The sequence below is a fragment of the Humulus lupulus genome, chromosome 5 (assembly GCF_963169125.1).
Source record: "Humulus lupulus chromosome 5, drHumLupu1.1, whole genome shotgun sequence".
NCBI classification, from domain to species: Eukaryota; Viridiplantae; Streptophyta; class Magnoliopsida; order Rosales; family Cannabaceae; genus Humulus; species Humulus lupulus.
The window spans coordinates 32,620,463-32,626,572 of record NC_084797.1 but is presented as its reverse complement, the minus strand read 5'-3'; the positions used below and the strand labels follow the sequence as shown (position 1 = coordinate 32,626,572).

The window sequence follows — 6,110 nt, the reverse complement described above, 5'->3', positions numbered from 1 at the left end:
GTACTCTATCTCTCTGACCGAGCTTATTTTCTTTCACTAGAAATTATAATGGGCAGTACAATCTGTTATGGAGATAACTGAGTTATAGATATAATGGGATTGTTTAGCTTTGTGTTAGATGTAATGCAGAGTTGTTGCTTGATTGTTTTCACAGTAATACGTTTTAATTACACACCATCTGTTTCCAAATATGTTTCAATGATACTGTTAGTGTAGCCTTGTAGTTTTCTTCTACATTATTGTGTTGTTCAAGCTGAATTGGGTTAATGTGAGGTGTAAAAATGACACAAAATCTATTTGTTTATCTTTATTTAGTTTTAATCTCTTGGTTTTAATCTCTTGGGTTAACTTGACTGTGATGGTTGACCTTTTTTATAATCTGTAATGATTGTTTTCCTTACTACTAGAATACATAACTACCTATTGGTCCATTCAATTACTCTGTTATGTTGTTCATTTTGGTCAATTTTAGTATTATGCTCCAACCAATTTATTGCTTGAAATATTAGAGTGTTCTTATTAGGTAGTACTAGTATAATCTTTTTCTTACCTTAAGCTAATTGAAATTATTTGACTTGCCTACTTTTTAGTGTTTCATGAAATAAACCTTCCTAGATTAGATTGGTTTAATTTATCTAGTAATTATAAATCAAATGAGCTCAAAAACATAACATGAAGGAAGAAAGGGAACAAGAACACAACACACCAAGATTTACTTAATTCGGTCAGATTGTATGTGGTATTTCCCTTTGCCTAATACACTAAGCTCACATAGTACAAGATGAACTAGGCTCACATAGTACAAGATGAACTAGGCTCTCATTACAATTATAAAACACTCAATGTCTTCCTAGTAGAAACCTTAATGTTCTCTCAACACTCTTGAAAACCAGTATTCAAACTCAAATATAGGTGTTTCTACTAATAAAATGATATCATTTCAATTACAAAGTTTATATTTTTCTTATTTCAATTACTAATTATAATATTATAATTTCAGATTTTAATATAGGGTAATAATTTCAGATTATAATATAGAGTAATAATATAATTTCAAGTTTTAATATACAAATAAATATACTTTTGATTTAAGAACTTAAAATATGATTAAAAAAATAAATACCAATACACATGTGCAATTTTCTAATTACAACTTAAATAAATGTGTGTTTCCTAATATTTCTTCATTTAAAATTTATAGGTTATCTTTTTTTTTTAAAAAAAAAAAAACTATTTGTTATTTTATTGATACTTTAGGTAACTTAAAAGAGCTTCCAAAATTTTAAACACTTTAAATGAACTATATTGGTTAACTTTTGTGAGTCATTGTTGAGTAATTGATTATATACTAAACCCTATAATATACTAACACAACATATTAAATAAAATGGTGATAAGTTCTATGTCTTGTTGTTTCATATATAAAAAAATCAGTTGGCAATTGTACAGTAAATTGATGGTGACTCTTGTAATTATTGTATCAAATTGAGACATGGCATCTAAAGCATTATGATGCTGAGAAATGATGGACTGGAATAGAGCTTGGGCCATTATATGTAAGTAATTTAAATTTTTATTTATTATATTTCTTACTAATAATTAATTAAATATATTATTAGGATAAAATGATGGAGTTAAGGGGTCAACATCCTCCAGAAGAATTGTCTGATAAAGAGATTATGGAGCGTGTACTTGGACGTGATTCGGTATACTTGCGAGGGTGGGGGCGGTCTCCTAGTGTCACAACTTCTACTTCACATCGTGAAAATATTGTGGGTAATCAACCAACTTATGAAGAGTTAGTTGAATGACTTAATGATACAACTTTCCGCCTTTGTGGATATACTTCGTCATAACAATTTGATGGCACGACCTCCACCACCTCCGACAGACCAAGCTTCAGCTGCAAATTTAAGAGAGTCGCCATCTTTTTCAGTTCGGGAGTCACAAGATAATTCTTAGTTTATTTACATTAATTTACTAAGGAATGAACTTTATGAAGTTTTTTATTTTTATTTTGGTAGGGGTAACCTTAAAATGATAAATTTATGACTTATTTTAGTATTGAACATTATAAAGAATTTTAGCATTAAACATTTTATTATTGTATGGTTTTTTCTAGTTTATTTCTAATATAGAACATTTATAAATAATTGTTATTATCTTTTACCTACACATAACCATTAAATTTGAACAAAATATAAATTGTGTAATAGACCAATAAAATAATGCTATGTGGGCTAATAAAATGACACCACATAGGATGCCACATATGATGCCATGTAGGATGCCACGTAAGATGCCACATATGATGTCACGTCATCAAACACGTAAAACTACAAAAACCATGTAAGCATACACGTAGGATGCCCATGTCATCAAACACGTCATCTGATGACTCATCAATTGATTTATAACTTAGTGGGGTCCACTGATTCTTTTACCTACCAGTGTTAATAAGTGTAGGTAAAGACTCTTTCCCCACTAACCTTTACCGACCAATCTCTACCAATTCAATATTGGTAGGTAAACCATATTACCCACCATTAGGCTAGTTTTACCTACACTTACAGTTGGTATGTAAATACCCCATTTTCTTGTAGTGTATTCAAACAGCTCGAGGTTGCGTCACTAATTCTAGATAGTGTGAGATCCTATAGATCATCCCAAAGGCATGTGACACAACTTCCAGATCGCCTTAGTGAGGCTTCTGTAACGTCCTGGTTAGCCAAGTCTATTACACTATGTACTTTTAAATAGTGCTAGACTCTCTAATCGAATCATTTGACCATAAACATGTAACTAAAGGTAATTAACAGGTCAGGGTTAAAAATTTCAGTCAAAGGAATATTTACTTTCATTAAAAGTTTATGTTCATACATGGGATCCCAAAATAAACATTTACGAAGTCATTTACAAGCAAAAAGGGTGGTTACAACACAAGCCGGCCAAAGCGACAAAATTAGGGTTTAACCCTAGTTCCTCTGTGAATCCCCAGTCATGGTGGTCGAGCAAGCTACATATGTACACACCGCTACTGAAGCTCTCCAACTCATGGCTGGTCCAGCTTCCCTTTTCCCTTACCTGCACCATATAGCACCCGTGAGCCAAGGATTAACAAGAAAGCTTAAACGTGCTCATAAGCAGTTAATAACATATCACAAAATCATAATCAGTATGTCTAGCAGTAATAACCCTACTCATGCATACATTCAATCTAGATAAGTGACTATGGAGTCACACCGGGGCTCATTGCCCTACATAAGTGACTGTAGAGTCACCCCGGGGCTCATTTCCCTAGGATAAGTGACTGTAGAGTCAACCTGCGGCCCATTTCCCTATCCTTTATATAACTAGCCTATGGGCTGGCCAAGCACACCTGGCGCTTTATTTTGCAAGCGGCCTTAGGGTCCGTCAAGCATATACCATCTTCCTTGATAGGCCTGACCATATTGGCCAGTGCTCAGCGCGTTATTGTCGTCCTTGAGTTATAAGTCAAGCCTTTCGGTTGGCGGTCAACGTGCTTTTGCCACCCTTGACTTATAAGTCAAACTCTTTCGGTCGGTGCTCAGCGCGCTATTTCCATCGTTGACTTATAAGTCAAACGGTTTCAATCAAATAATATAGACACGCATACAACATTTAACAATTATCTAGATGCAGAGAATTCATGCATGCTTAATCAAATAATCATAGGCATAATCGTATTCATGCTCATTCAAAGGGGCTCGAGCCCTAATCATAACATAGGGTGCAGTTTTCTTACCTCTAGTCCAAGCACTGGCTAAATAAAAATGACACTCAGGCACGATCCCCTTCCGAGCCCTAGCGATACCCTAGTCACAACCATAATAGAGGATATCCATCAATATCAAGTAAATAAAGGCTTCCGGGCTGAGTCCTAGCCTCCGTGACCTCGAATTCTACTAAATCGGGTAGTAGAATCCTTCCCAAGCCCTTAGGTTTGAGTCCCCGCAACTCGAAACCTCACTTGGCTAATCTTTCCCATTATATTTGTGGCACACCCCAAAGCCGAGAGCCCTGGCCCTGTTTTCACTAGACATGCATCGCGGCGCAACTCACTAGGCGCTGCGGCGCTATGGCGGTTTAGAAGAACCCCAAACGACTCTGAGTTCATACGAGTCGCGGCACTCCAAGAACCCTACGAACCCAGATTTCCAACATTTCCTCTGAGCCAAATCCCTCACAATTCATCCCCAATAACAACCAAACCTACAATTGAGTTCTAAACTCATAACAGGACATCACATGCAGCATATAAACCCCAAAAATCCAAGCCAAAACCTCACCAAGCTCAACATCCCAACCTTGAGTTTAAAACTCAAAAACACAAGGACAAACTAGAAATTCACCCACCAAAACAGAAATGGAAACTTACCTCAGCAGAGAATTACGACCCTAAGTTGCCTTAATCAAATTCTATCTCCACTTTCCTTCAATTATTCAAGCCAATTCTTCTAAAAAATTCAAAGAACTCAACAAACCAAGGGATAGAAAGAGAGAAACAAGAGAGAGAAAGAGAGAAGGGACTGAGTGTTTATGTTGTGTAATTTGGTTACTTCTGAGAGCCTCTAGTAGGCTTAAGTAACCTTTGGCTTGGAAAAGACAAAACTACCCTTTGGTCAAATTAATTATTTTTTAATGCCCCCAAGGGAAAAATCGTCTTTTGCCACCATTTCCCGCTAATCTCAATTAACACCTCATCACTTCCCAAGTAATCACCAAATAACTTCCCATTACCCGATAAATCCGGGAAATGTACTAAGCCTTATTAGAGAATTTGAGACGTTATAGCTTCTATCATCACATGATTCAAATCGCCCTTCATGTATAACCTCCAGTCCGAGGATCAAATTCAGCTCGCGGAAGTCCTGTGACGCACATAAGGAACAAATTCCATAGACTCAGATATTCTCTATACACGATTTATACTTGTAATTGTTATATAATAAATGTCTGATATCAAGGGAATTGACATATTTAAGGAATAATGAATTTGGGAAGCTACCCATTCTGGTAAATTACGAGATATTGTATGACTACCCAAAATCGCCCATCAACCCCTTATAAATACAGAGGGAATTGACAATAAAAATGACCGAATTTTGTGTACAAAATCTCTGCAGAAGTTGTCTTAAACAATTTCTCCAAGAATTCACAAATAGAATAATATAAACTTGTGGATTTTAATTACTGAACCATGTAAAATTTCCTATGTTCTCATTTTACTGTTTGCAAAAGCCTAATCATCTTTTCTCAGATTTCTTAATCTACTAGCGAAAAATCATGTCAACACATCTCAACATTAGAATTGTGTATAAATGGTTCTTTCTTGTAATTTGGAGCTAGAGAGTTGAACTTTAAAGACTTAAAATTTACTCAAAAAGTAGAATAAAATAAAATTTACTCGTGAAATGGTCTCCATGCATTGAAGAAGGAAACTCTACTTACTATTATATAAATATATATATATATAAATTATTGTAAGCATACGTATAACAAAGAGCTATTACTAGTAAAAAAATTGTAAAAGAGAAAAAAAATGCTAAAATAATTAGCGTTACACTTATTCATAGTGCGTATATATATTTATATTTATAGTTTCCTGGTTCCAAGCTCAAGCATACTTGACGGGCCTCTAAAGTAAACACATTTCTAAATCCTTAAGTTATTGTCATGATCTTCAATATATAGTTAATTAATATATAACTCTATTGACTTAGATAGTGAAAAAAATAACACAGATTTAATACTTCCCCAAGTCGTGTACGTCCTTATTAATTCAATCTCTGAAGTTTCTCTCTTTTGAGTAAGTTACTTTCTTGAGAGTATATAGACCTGATATTCCAACATTTTTATCTCCCTTTCATTTTTTGCTTTATCTTTTAAAGCTAATATCGCCTAGTTCACTCGGCCGTTTTTGGCTTTAGCAGCCACGAGAGCATTTTCTGTCCAAACATCTTCTACATCAATTTTTCTTCTTATATAGTTTGGTAAGCATAGTTTAGGTTGACTTTTTCTACTCAATTAAAATCATGTGAAACTACCTACAGTACTGATAAATGGCTAGGTTTTATATATTGATCAGC

At 34.5% G+C, this 6,110-nt stretch overlaps 1 long non-coding RNA gene across 1 annotated transcript; it reads left to right on the top strand.

Annotated features, from left to right (window-relative positions):
- The first annotated feature begins 1,409 nt into the window (after window positions 1–1,409).
- LOC133780342 (uncharacterized) lies at window positions 1,410–1,865 on the top strand. The gene is made up of 2 exons (XR_009869240.1): window positions 1,410–1,556; window positions 1,620–1,865. It is a non-coding gene; the product is annotated as an uncharacterized LOC133780342 (long non-coding RNA).
- Window positions 1,866–6,110: the final 4,245 nt, after the last annotated feature.